Source organism: Heteronotia binoei, chromosome 13, assembly GCF_032191835.1.
Source record: "Heteronotia binoei isolate CCM8104 ecotype False Entrance Well chromosome 13, APGP_CSIRO_Hbin_v1, whole genome shotgun sequence".
Lineage (NCBI taxonomy): Eukaryota > Metazoa > Chordata > Lepidosauria > Squamata > Gekkonidae > Heteronotia > Heteronotia binoei.
In genome coordinates this window covers 68,246,419-68,260,192 of record NC_083235.1, presented here as the reverse complement: position 1 = coordinate 68,260,192, position 13,774 = coordinate 68,246,419, and the positions used below count along the sequence as shown (strand labels likewise).

Here is a 13,774-nt window from a genome sequence, read left to right as displayed (position 1 = left end):
ACAATTGAATAATCCTGAAACCATCGCCCTTCCCCTGGTCCGTGAAAAAATTGTCTTCCACTAAACCAAAAAGGTTGGGGACCGCTGCTTTGGAGGATTAACTCTATGGCATTGTACCCCACTGAGATTCCTGTCCTCCCAGGCTCCATTCCCAAATATCTAAGAGCTTCCCAATCTGGACCTGGCAACCCTACCCCTACATCCCCCAAAGGGGACCGGCAACTCTAATTTAAGACTACATTTTCATTTTTCCATATCTAAATATGTCGGGCTTCTTCGTCGTCTCTTTGTATGCTCTTGTCTAACTCACCAGCTTTATCTGTGCCGATTCCAGAGATGATATCAGTAGCACAGCTTCACAAGTCACAGAAAAGCTTCCATTTCCCTAATAGTCTGTAGAAGCTCATCTTGATATCCCCGGAGAAATCTACTATAACTGCAAACTGGGTTATGCAGTAATGGAATAGTGGAGGATGAAGAAAACTGGCATTAATAATTGAAGATTCCCCATGGCACTATTGAACTTTCCAACCAACAGTGGCACCAGATGGTTAGCAGTGCTTTGGGAAAGTGGAGAGCATGGACTTTTGATGCAGTCTGGGAAATGTGCCAGATTCAGACATGTTGATCAAAGATGAAGCTCTAAAAGACAACAGAATCATTACTTGGACTAACGTTCTATTTATTTATTTAAACAGATGTATTGTTTAAATAGATTTTATCTTGTTTTTTCCAAATGAATTCCTCAAAGTATGATTAATTTATGGGTTACAGATTTGAAATTTAGATTTTAAATTCAACTTTAATCAATATTGGTCTATATTGAGGGGGGGGGGAAGCATTCAGCATTAAAGTTTTGCTTTGGTAGTATTTTTAGTATTAATTAAGGGGGTTTTACAGATCCAATCCAAATACCTTTATTGGCATAGAGGCTTTTACAAATAATTGTTCCTGTTTTCTACAGATAAATACAGAGAGAGAGACAGCCTGGTGTAATGGTAGATAAGAGAACTTAAACTGGGTTTGATTCCCTACTCCTCCACATACAACTGTTGAGTGACCTTGGGTCAGTCATGACTCTGTCAGAGGCTGTTCTGGAAAGAGCAGTTTCTGTCAGAGCTCCTAGCCCCACATACTTCACAGGGTCTGTTGTGGGGAAGAGAAGGGAAAAGAGACTGTAAACCACTCAGACTCCTTCGAGTAGTGAAGAGCAGGGTATAAATCCAGTCTCCTCATCCTCCTCTTCTCTTCCTTCTTCTCCTTTTTCTTTTTCTCCTTCTTCTTGTCACGCATCTCAAAATTTTTACTTCATTGTAGTAAAATTCACCCCAAATTCATCATCCAATCACACACCATATCCAAAGCCACACCTTGCACCACAAAAATCATGCCACACTATGTCATGACAGTGCCATGGAGCAAAAACACAGTTCCAAAGCATGGATACTCATGGATCTTCAGAATTTTTACATTAGGTCTCCCTAAACTGACCGCTAAATCACTTGTCGTAATTATGGACAAAGATCCATCACTTTGGGGCACCATCATGGCACAGAAACATGAACATATATATGAACATATGAAGCTGCCTTATACTGAATCAGACCCTCAGTCCATCAAAGTCAGTATTGTCTTCTCAGACTGGCAGCGGCTCTCCAGGGTCTCAAGCTGAGGTTTCTCACACCTATTTGCCTGGACCCTTTTTTGGAGATGCCAGGGATTGAACCTGGGACCTTCTGCTTCCCAAGCAGATGCTCTACCACTGAGCCACCATCCCTCCCCATGAACATATGAAGCTGCCTTATACTGAATCAGACCCTCGGTCCATCGAAGTCAGTATTGTCTTCTCGGACTGGCAGTGGCTCTCCAGGGTCTCAAGCTGAGGATTTCACACCTATTTGCCTGGACCCTTTTGAGTTGGAGATGCCAGGGATTGAACCTGGGACCTTCTGCTTCCCAAAGCAGATGCTCTACCACTGAGCCACCATCCCTCCCCTGCTCTCCAGGGTCTCAAGCTGAGGTTTTTCACACCTATTTTCCTGGACCCTTTTTTGGAGATGCCAGGGATTGAACCTGGGACCTTCTGCTTCCCAAAGCAGATGCTCTACCACTGAGCCACCGTCCCATGGATTCAAAGCACAGATCCTCATCAGTTCATACCTGTGGCCACCACAAAATTCCTTATCACATCCAGGGCCACAGATTGCATGACAAAATACACAGATCCATAACTTCATGGGGCTTGGTCTCCAGGCCCCACAGGGATTTTTTTTTTGGTAGAAAAAGCCCAGAAGGAACTTATTTGCATATTAGGCCACAAACCCTGCCCCCAAGCCAGCTGGTAGTGCATTCCTGTTAAAAGGGGTGGGGTGCCTAATCATCTTCATTGCTTTCTCCTGCACCTACTCGTCTGTCCACATCTTTTTTGAAGTGAGGCCTCCAGAACTTCACGCAGTACTCCAAGTGCAGCCTGACCAATGCAGTGTACAGAGGAACTATGACATCTAGTGATTTGGGTGGTATGCCTCTGTTGATCCATCCCAAGATCACATTAGCCTTTCCCCCCACTACATCACACTGACTGCTCATATTTAGCTTATAGTCCACCTGTACCCCAAAATCTTGTTCACACACACTGCTACCCAGAAGTGTATCCCTCACCCATAGAATCTTAGCATTGGAAGGGACCTCCAGGGTCATCTAGTCCAACCCCCTGCACAATGCAGGAAACTCACAAATATCTCCCCCTAAATTCACAGGATCCGCATTGCTGTCAGATGGCCATCTAGCCTCTGTTTAATAACCTCCAAGAAAGGAGAGCCCACCACCTTCCAGGGAATCCTGTTCCACTGAGGAACTGCTCTAACTGTCAGGAAGTTCTTCCTAATGTTGAGCCAGAAACTCTTTTGATTTAATTTCAACCCATTGGTTCTGATCCTGCCTTCTGGGACACAGAAAACAGTTCCACACCGTTCTCTATATCAGGGGTGGCCTACTGTAGCACTCCATTGGCTATGCTGGCTGGAAGCTCCTCCTTCCTTGGAGGTTTTTAAACAGAGGCTAGATGGCCATCTGAGAGCAATGAAGATCCTGTGAATTTAGGGGGAGGTATTTGTGAGTTTCCTGCATGATGGGAGTTGTAGGCAAAAAACATCTGGAGAACTACTGTTGGCCACCCCTGCTCTATATGACAGCCCTTCAAGTATCTGAAGATGGTGACCATATCGCCTCTCAGCTGCCTCCTCTCCAGGCTAAACACACCCAGCTCCTTCAACCTTTCTTCATAGGACTTGGTCTCCAGACCCCCTCACCATCTTTGTCACCCTCCTCTGGACCCATTCCAGCTTGTCTATATCCTTCTTAAAACGTGGTGCCCAAAACTGAACACAATACTCCAGGTGAGGTCTAACCAGAGCAGAGTAAAGCGATACCATCACTTCACGTGATCCAATATGTATGCTTCTACTTGTTATCCAGATGTAGAACTTTGTACTTATCCTCAGGGCTTTTTTCTTGTTTTTTGAGCAGGAACACACAGGAACGCAGAAAGCCTGGCATCAGAGAGTGTGGCCTAATATGTCAATGATTTCCTGCTGGGCTTTTTCTACAAGAAAAGCCCTGCTTATCTTCGTTGGATTGCATTGTATTCACATCTACCCACTTTTCCAGTGTGTTCAGGTCTTGTTGAACTCTATATCTTCCAATGTGTTTTCTATTCCTCCCAATTTGATGCCATCTGCCAATTTAATGAGTAATCCCTCCACTCCCTCATCCTGATCATTTATTATAATATTGAAAAGTACTGGGCCAAGAACCGAGGCCTGTGGAACCCAACTGGATGCCAGTTTGGCATAGTGGTTAAGTGCACGGACTCTTATCTGGGAGAACCGGGTTTGATTCCCCACTCCTCCACTTGCACCTGCTGGAATGGCCTTGGGTCAGCCATAGCTCTGGCAGAGGTTGTCCTTGAAAGGGAAGCTGCTGGGAGAGCCCTCTCCAGCCCCACCCACCTCACAGGGTGTCTGTTGTGGGGGAGGAAGGTAAAGGAGATTGTGAGCCGCTCTGAGACTCTTCGGAGTGGAGGGCGGGATATAAATCCAATATCTTCTTCTTCTTCCTTACGATCAGATGAAATGCCATTGACAACTACTTTTTAGGTGCAGTCCTCCAACCAATTCCCTATCCATCTAAATATCTTAGAGTCCAATCTGCAGTCCTCCAGTTTACCTTTCATGGAGAACCTTGTCAAAAGCTTTACTGACATCCAGGTAAACAACATCAACAGCATTCCCACTCATCACTTAATCCAAAGGAAATGAAACTGGTCCAGCAGGACCTGTTGGGGACAAATCCATGTTGACTTCCCCAAATCACCAAGTTGTCCTTCAGATGCTTGCAGACTGACCCCTTTAAAATCTGCTCCAGTATCTTCTCTGGGACAGAAGGCAGACTGGCTGGACTGTATTTTCCTTGGTCATCTTTTCTCCTTTTTTTTTTTTAATATTCAGATAACATTCATCCTCCCCTCCAGTCTTGTGATACATCTCCCATCCTCCAAGAGGACAAAATCACATAAGCGTCTATGAAGTAACCCACAAAAGCAAGAGATGTAACATTTTATAGTTCCACAATAGCATGAAGACTGCATTAAAATTCATGAATCCTCATAATGGACTTTATATGGACTTCCATTAAAATTCACTCTGATGTCATATACTAAGTTAATGTCCATAGAAGAGACTAGAGAAAACGGATATATGGTTCTTTATGGGATCACCACGACAGAAAAACTGCATTTGAAAATGTGTTGTCATTGAGTCATAGGATTTTTACATGGAATCCGCAAAAATCAACTGTAAATTCTCACATCATGTCAATATCTGTGGACTGAACAGCAAGCACATGGATTCTCTGTTCTTTGGCATAGCAATGGTGCAAAAAACATGGCTCCAAACAATCAAATCCTCTTCATAATTTCTTCATGGAACATTCCAATATAGACCATAAAATCAGAGATGACATCCACATTTATGGTGCGCACCACACACACACAAAGTACCAACTTGGTGCCAGCCATGAAACATGAATGCCTTTTAGTTTTACATACAATTCCTGAAAAATCATTGTCAAACCATTTCCACAGATGGTGCCATGAAAAAGTGGACCATGGTTTTTGTCACCAATCTGTCACCATGGATGTGCTATGTGATTTGGTGATGAGTTTTTCATGACCTAACTTTAACATCCTGGAGATCTATTAGGACCTGTGTCTTGAATCCATGTTTTTGTGCCATGGTGGTGCCATGATTTTTGCGGTGAAATCTGTGGACATAGTCATGATATGTAATTTGATCATGACTTCGCAGTATCTCAGTCCAAAACTGGTGAGGCTCCATAAGGATCTGTGCTTAGGAACCACATTTTAGTTCTGTGGTTGTGCCAAAAAGCATTAGATTTATGATTTCTGTAATGCAAACTGTGGTTTTGGACATGGTATATGATTTGATATGTTTGGGGCACCCAATACAAAACTCATGAGGATCCATATTTTGGAACTGTGTTTTCATGCCATGGCAGTGGATGCTTGATTTTTGTGGCGCAATCTGCAGCCATGGACATTACATGTGATTGGATAATGAGTTTGGGGTGACCCAATGCAAAAAATCCTGCTGATCCATGAGTAGAAACATGTTTTTACACTCCAGTGGTACCACAAAGCAAAGGATTTGTGATTTTTATGGTGGTGTTATCTGTGGCTATGGACATGATATATGAGTTTGGAATGGCTCAAAGTAAAAAGTGTGAGCATCTGTGTGCTGGAACTATTTTTGTGCGCCTCTGGCAGTTCCATGAAGAGGTGGATGCATTGATTTTTGTGGTGCAACCTGCAGCCTTGGATATGTGACTGGGTAATGAATTTGGCAAGACCAAATTTAAAAATCCCTAGGATCCATGAGGACCTGTATTTTAGGACCATCTTTTTGCACCATGGCTATGTCATGAAGAAGTCGGTGCATGGTTTTTGTTGTGCAGTCTGTGGCCATCATCATGATGTGAGATTGGATAGTGAGTGCGGGGCAACTCCATGTAAAAATCTCGGGGATCCATGAGGATCCATGCTTTAGAACATTTTTTCTGCGGCAGCACCACAAAGCAGTGGATCTGTGTTTTTTACTGGTGTGATCTGTGACCACGGCTATGATATGTAATTTGATGGGGCGTTTGGGCAGGCTCACAGCAAACATCATGAGAATCAATGTTTTTGTGCCACCGTGGTGCCACATAGTGCATGCATTATTTATGTGAAGCTGTCTGTAAACTAAGACAAGTTCTATAATATGATGGATGCTTTTCTTTTGTTTCAGTGAAAAATCATATGAATTCGCAAGTATCCATGCCTTAGATCCACGTTTTTGTGTCAGCGCTGCACCACAAAGTATAAGATCAGTCTGTAGTCCTGGCTTTGACATGTGGTTTGATACTGGATTTGAAAGAGTTCCGTGAGGGGAAACCAGAGGATCCATGAGGATCGGTGTAGGTTCAGCTTTTTCCCCCTCTTCGTTCTTTATTATCCTGATCACATTTTCATCCAGCAAGCCTGCCAGGACTGGAAATTTTGGGCTGAGCACAAGGCGTCCTCCTATTGTAACAGTAATAGCCTTGGCTTTGTTTTTATAAACTGTGGGGGAAATAAAATAAGGAGCAGATTAGGGGATTGTTCACCCTATTGCGGTTTGGTCAGTTCTGTCACATGCCTGCTCGCTAAGCAGGGGGCTCCTGAACCTTTTGTTTGCTGCTCATTCGTTTTATTCTAGCCTGTGCGTAGATGAGCAGTTAAATGATTAGACGAGCAGTTAAATCACTAGAATGATTAAAGGGCTGGAACACTTTCCCTATGAAGAAAGGTTGAAACGCTTGGGACTCTTTAGCTTGGAGAAACGTCGAATGCGGGGTGACATGATAGAGGTTTACAAGATAATGCATGGGATGGAGAAAATAGAGAAAGAAGTACTTTTCTCCCTTTCTCGCAATACAAGAACTCGTGGGCATTCGATGAAATTGCTGAGCAGCCAGGTTAAAACGGATAAAAGGAAGTACTTCTTCACCCAAAGGGTGATTAACATGTGGAATTCACTGCCACAGGAGGTGGGGGCGGCCACAAGCATAGCCACCTTCAAGAGGGGTTTAGATAAAAATATGGAGCAGAGGTCCATCAGTGGCTATTAGCCACAGTGTGTGTGTATGTATAAAAATTTTTGCCACCGTGTGACACAGAATGTTGGACTGGATGGGCCATTGGCCTGATCCAACATGGCTTCTCTTATGTTCTTATGTGACACAGAGTGTTGGACTGGATGGGCCACTGGCCTGATCCAACATGGCTTCTCTTATGTTCTTCTGTGACACAGAGTGTTGGACTGAATGGGCCGTTGGCCTGATCCAACATGGCTTCTCTTAAGTTCTTCTGTGACACAGAGTGTTGGACTGGATGGGCCACTGGCCTGATCCAACATGGCTTCTCTTATGTTCTTCTGTGACACAGAGTGTTGGACTGGATGGGCCGTTGGCCTGATCCAACAGGGCTTCTCTTATGTTCTTATGTGACACAGAGTGTTGGACTGGAGGGGCCACTGGCCTGATCCAACATGGCTTCTCTTATGTTCTTCTGTGACACAGAGTGTTATACTATAGCATGCATAAGAACATAAGATGGATGGGCTATTGGCCTGATCCAACAGGGCTTCTCTTATGTTCTTCTGTGACACAGTGTTATACTATAGCATGCATAAGAACATAAGAACATAAGATGGATGGGCCATTGGCCTGATCCAACAGGGCTTCTCTTATGTTTTTATGTGACTCAGAGTGTTGGACTGGATGGGCCATTGGCCTGATCCAACATGGCTTCTCTTATGTTCTTATGTGACACAGAGTGTTGGACTGGATGGGCCATTGGCCTGATCCAACATGGCTTCTCTTATGTTCTTATGTGACACAGAGTGTTGGACTGGATGGGCCATTGGCCTGATCCAACATGGCTTCTCTTATGTTCTTATGTGACACAGAGTGTTGGACTGGATGGGCCATTGGCCTGATCCAACATGGCTTCTCTTATGTTCTTATGTGACACAAAGTGTTGGACTGGATGGGCCATTGGCCTGATCCAACATGGCTTCTCTTATGTTCTTATGTGACACAGAGTGTTGGACTGGATGGGCCACTGGCCTGATCCAACATGGCTTCTCTTATGTTCTTATGTGACACAGAGTGTTGGACTGGATGGGCCACTGGCCTGATCCAACATGGCTTCTCTTATGTTCTTATGTGACACAGAGTGTTGGACTGGATGGGCCACTGGCCTGATCCAACAGGGCTTCTCTTATGTTCTTCTGTTCTTAAATCTCCAGCCGAACAAGCCAACAGACTCAAGAACGTTTCCATTCAAAAACGAACGCTCCTCTCCCCCCCCCCCCCCCCGCACTTCGAGGCAAAGAAAGGCCAGCCGAAGGGGTCCCGAGTATTTCGAGCGCGCCGCCAGCTTGGCCTTTTCCAGAGGCGAAGCGACCCGCATCTTTTCCTTCCGACCGAGGCGAACGCCTTTTGCGCGCCGCCACTCGGCGCGCGGGGCCCGCCGCTCCCGGTCTGCGAAGTCGCGGCGCGATCGCCACAGCCCCGGGGGCGCAACGGCTTGTCCTTGCTCGAGGCACCGCCACCCCGCCGCACCCCTTTGCAGCCGCTGCAGGCACCCCGCCCCAGAGCCACGGAGAAAGGGGGGGAAAACGTTGGAACGCAACACTCTAGAGCGGAACAGACCCCCATTGCGCCCATCAGCTTTTGAAAAGCGCAAACGGCATTAAGCGCAAACCGTCCCCAACCCTTGCTTAACGTCTTTGGCGAGAAGGCCTGCGGGGTCGCGGATCCTCCCAGGCACAGAGAGCAGCTTTGGGCTGGCGGGGTGGGGCCTGCTTGTTGTGGCCTTTCTCCTGCCCAACCAAGGTCTCTTAAGCCAACATCCGGGGTTTTTCCCAAGTCTAGTCAAGGATTCAAATTTGGCCGTCACCTTTTTTCCCCCCAACCAGGTGGATCTGGTTTAGCCCACCACCGTTGGGACGGAGCAGCAGCAGGTTAGTCGAGCCTTCCGCGGCCTCCTTCGTTTGCCAAGATGCAGGCGCCTTTGCCTTTCCCTTCTCCTGAAAAGAGCATTTTTTTTCCCCATCTAGCGCGCGTCTTCCAGCCAGACTAGGAATTGCCCCTTTCCCAGATTTGACTCGACCGTTTGCATCCAGGTGAAAAGTTTGCAAATTTCAGATACGGCCGGTTTCTTTTTCATCGTTTCCAACCACAAGCACGCGCAGCCGAAAGGCAGGAGGATATGCAACGGTTTGGGAAATTTGGGGGCGACGCGTTTTGGGGGTTTGTTTTTTTCCTTTCGAGGAAAACTCATCCCCAACGAGTCTGGCAGATCCTGCAGTCGCCCCCGTTGATTTAAATCCCCCTTGCATCGTTTCTTTATTGGATGCCTTTCTATGCCGCCAAAGTTTAGGCCTCTGTGCATGGGGTGCTCCCTATTCCGCTTTAGCCTCTTTGCAACAGCCTTGTAAGGGATCCGGGTGGGGGGGGGGAGGGAGGTGTTTTCTTGCTTTTTTAAAGGCTATGCCGAGGGTTGTCCAGCGTGCGTCTGCTCAGATTTGTCCTCCTCCGACCGAGGTTTGTGGTGCGCGTTGGAGGCAGAGGGCAGGAGAAGGTCAGTGTCAAAAACCGGCGTGTCAAGAAATGCTTGCAAAGCGGGACTCGGCTCTCGGGAGGAGAGAAAAGAGATTGGACGACTGGATAGGGTTGCCAAGCCCCAGGTGGGGGCAGGGGATCCCCCGGGTTGGAGGCCCTCTTCCCCCCCCCCTTCAGGGTCATCAGAAAGCGGAGTGGGGGGGGGGAGGGAAATGTCTGCTTGGGCACTCGTGATTCCCTATGGAGACTTATCCCCATAGAAAATAATGGAGAATTGATCCGGGGGTATCTGGGGCTCTAGGGGCCCTGTTTTTTTGAGGTAGAGGCACCAGATTTCCAGTACAGCATCTATTGCCTCTCCCCAAAATAGACCCCAAGTTTCAAAAGGATTGGACCAGGGGGTCCAATTCTATGAGCCCCCAAAGAAGGTGCCCCTATCCTTCATTATTTCCTATGGAAGGAAGGCATTTAAAAGATGTGCGGTCCCTTGCAATGTGATGGCCAAAACTCCCTTTGGAGTTCAATTATGCTTGTCACACCCTTGCTCCTGGCTCCACCCCAATGTCTCCTGGCTCCACCCCCAAAGTCTCCTGGCTCCACCCCCAAAGTCCTCAGATATTTCTTAAATTGGACTTGGCAACCCTACAACTAGAAGACATGAATTTGGCATACCATTTTACATCTTATTGTTTATTAATAACTTTGGAAAAAGTTTATTAATAACTTTGGAAAAAACACTGAACAGCCAGACCCACAGAAACCCCCCCAACCCTCATGTCTTTGGCATCCCTCCTGCCCCTTGAAACAGCTAATGCCCTGGAATTGGGCTTTCTCCCTGGTGGAATGATGATTCTTTAGATAATGAAGTTAATGTAACAATATGTTTTTCTTTGCGTTGTTTGGGGGAGTTGGTTGTCTAGGCAGTTAGTTTGGGCACTGGGGGAATCACTCAGCAAAGTGGCATTCTTATCAGGTGTATATTTGACTGTCCTATGCTGTCCTCAGATAAAGAGAGATTTATAACCCTTCATTGTAAATCTCCCCTAGGTTTTTTCACAAAGCCCTGATCCAACTCCATTCTCAATGGCATTTGGTTTGCGCCAGATTTAAAGAAATTCTTAAATGAAGGTTGTGCACAACTGTATTTGCCTATGTGAATTTAGATTTGTCAGCAGTCTGGTATAAAGAGAGGAAAAAACCTGTTCCCATCCCAATCAAGGACGTAAACTGAGGCCAGATTTAAACCTCAGTTACAGGCCCAGCACTTTATAAGCGAATACAACGCAGTATGTTAGCAGGGCAACATTGCTTGAAATCCGTGATCAGCTGTGAAACTGTTTGGGTAACTTTGACCCGCTTGCTGTCTCAATGTAAAGTTTCCTGTAAGGCTTTTATGAGAGTAAAATAGGATGGTGTTTGTTTTGGAAGGAAGGCGGAAGACATTTGTGCTAAACAGGTGACATTTTAATATCTGTTGTTGCTACATTTATTTTCTTCATCCATGCAAAGTGTATCTAAGTTTGCTACACACCCCGTGGCCCCTCTTATCCTAACTTGAGGTAGAATACTGAGGTTGAGGGATAAATGACTTTCCCAGGGTGACATAGTAACTGTATGACTGAACAGTTTAAAATATATATATTGTGACATTTTAACTGTAAGCTGCATCAAGCAGGACTCTGAAGAGGCTGCATAGAAATATCCTGAATATTAAAATAAATAGAGATTTAAACTTTTGAGCTGTTTTTATGCAGGTCAAAAATCAACATAATCTGCTAAATCAAACCATAAGTCTATACATAGTACTTAATATCGGCTAGGTCTCACCAGTCACGCTTGTAGATTAATTCAAAAGCCTGCTAAAGTAGTGAGCTGGAGAGGAATAAAAAGGTATCAGGCTACATGTTAATCGAAAGGAAGGGTGGGTAGGAGAGAGGGGAAGAGAGAGAAAAAGACAGATGTGAGATGATGATAAAACTTTAGCCTACATTTTAAAGAAATTATATTAAAATAGAGATGATGATATGACACCCACTTAGGTGCAGCTTGAATTGTGGTGTATTGCCATGTCATAACCCATTGAAATTTACATAACACCTCCACTTCATTGAAGGACTAGTTCAAACTGCAGATTGAGGCTTTTCTATCACATGCAGCGATTTTCCACTTGAAAACCTCCGCAATCTTTTTGTTTGTTATGCATATTTTTTAGGACCTCCTTCAGGTAGCCTCTAGATTTTGGTATATGTGTGGAATGCTGCGATCTCACAGAAAGAGATTACAGCTAGTTGCCTTTCCCAAACCTCATCCCTAGTGGTAAGAAACAGGATAAAGAATACCATTGACAGGCAACCTGCAGCTTCATTTTACTGCTAGAGTGGGGATGCCACCCATTTGCCCTAGCTGAGCCCACATGCTTTAACAGCTACTTGGCAGACAGAAATCCAACCGGTGAAACTTGTTCTTAAGATGCAATGATGAGGGAGCATTACTGGTTGCTTTTCTGCTGCTACACAATTAGGTACAAAACCTCTATTCCAAAGGCCTCAGAATGGTGCATCATGAAATGTCAAATGGAATCAAACTGGTTGTCAGCTTTAACTTCTGTAGTTCTCTAGGGTAACATTTATTTATGCCCCTTGTGCAGAAAATGGCTTTTTCTAGCAGAATGTGACATTTCCTTTGCAGTTTTCTCTTTCGCCTCATTCAGGCTTGTTCTGTTGTCTTCTCAGGTTCCCCACTGTGATTGTTCTGGAATCCAGTCTAATATTTCTGCCTGCTTACCCACAGACAGTTCATCCCAGGTAAACCATGCAGTATTTCTATTGGTGCTAGATGCGATATGAAATACTTTTATGTGCACTAGGAGGAAATTTATTATGGATTTCGAGATATACAAACATAATCTTTAAAAGGATTAGTGCAAGTTAATCTTGTTCTAAGCAACCTAGGGATGTACTGTGCAGTCTGTTTGTCAGTTGAGCGCAGTGTCAAATATATACCCATAAAGTCTGCAATGAGGAGGAGGAAGGAGAATTGCAAGCCATGACAATTGGGATGCTGCTATCTTTTCAAGGAGGGCCTTTGTTCCCATCCCCCCCACCACCAAAAATCAATGTTATTGAACCGAAACAGCTCTCTCCCCCATTTTGCTTCAGAACGATAAGGCTACTACTTGAAAAAAAAAGTATCTAATCTTTTTCTGCAATGCAAACATGAGAGGGTTTAATAAAATATTCATAGGCAGGAAGAGTAAGCCCAAGCAGTCAAGCAACACATGTTGGAAAACTGCTCCCCTGTAATAGTTCCCTTGCTTTGTTCAGGTACTCTGTGAGGCTCACAGGAGTGAGCCTGTTGTAATGGAAGCCATGTTTCTTCAGTCTTTTTGTGCGGGGGTCAAAAAGGGCAGGCAGCTCATTTGATGTGCTTATACAACAAGGGTGAAGCGCTCACATTACACATTGAAGGACAAAGCTGTGCTACTATGAAGCGACTGTATGCAGCGTTCCATTGATGCAATAAGCGTACTCAAACACAGCCGCTTATATTGACTTGTCTTAGTTCTTTTCTGCTTAACGGTTTTCACTTGCGCACGCACACACATGGGTTGAAAGTACACTTCGTAGGACACTGGCAAAGGCTTTCCAGATCTCAACCCAATATGGTATGATCAAAGTGAACAGAAGAGTAGCTGAAATGATAGACCAGGAGACAGTAAACCCCTTTTATTAGGAACATCACTGCTTCCTGAAAGAATGGGAGGACATTCTTTTCAAAACAGAAGGGTTGACCAAGCTCTGGTTTAAAGGAATACTTTATTCTAAACCATTCTGGACACCGTAAGCATGCGTTTCTAAACTTCAGTGTAATAACCTTAAGCAGCAACCAGATAGCCAAAACGTCACTGCGTTACACAGTTGATAATTCTACTACCATTTTTTAAAGCTAGAATACTCCTTAAGGTTGTCATAGAGGGACTGGAATCCCCATGGTAATTTATTCCCACCCATTCTGTTCCATTCAGAAGCACTTGCCTCATGGAGGCACA

General features: G+C 45.0%; 2 non-coding genes across 2 annotated transcripts; both read right to left on the bottom strand.

The window, feature by feature from the left end:
- Nucleotides 1-1,918: 1,918 nt before the first annotated feature.
- Nucleotides 1,919-1,994, bottom strand: TRNAP-UGG (transfer RNA proline (anticodon UGG)). The gene has a single exon. It is a non-coding gene; the product is annotated as a tRNA-Pro (tRNA).
- A 58-nt stretch (nucleotides 1,995-2,052) lies between these two features.
- On the bottom strand, nucleotides 2,053-2,120 carry TRNAP-UGG (transfer RNA proline (anticodon UGG)). Its single transcript has one exon. It is a non-coding gene; the product is annotated as a tRNA-Pro (tRNA).
- Between the last annotated feature and the right edge of the window lie 11,654 nt (nucleotides 2,121-13,774).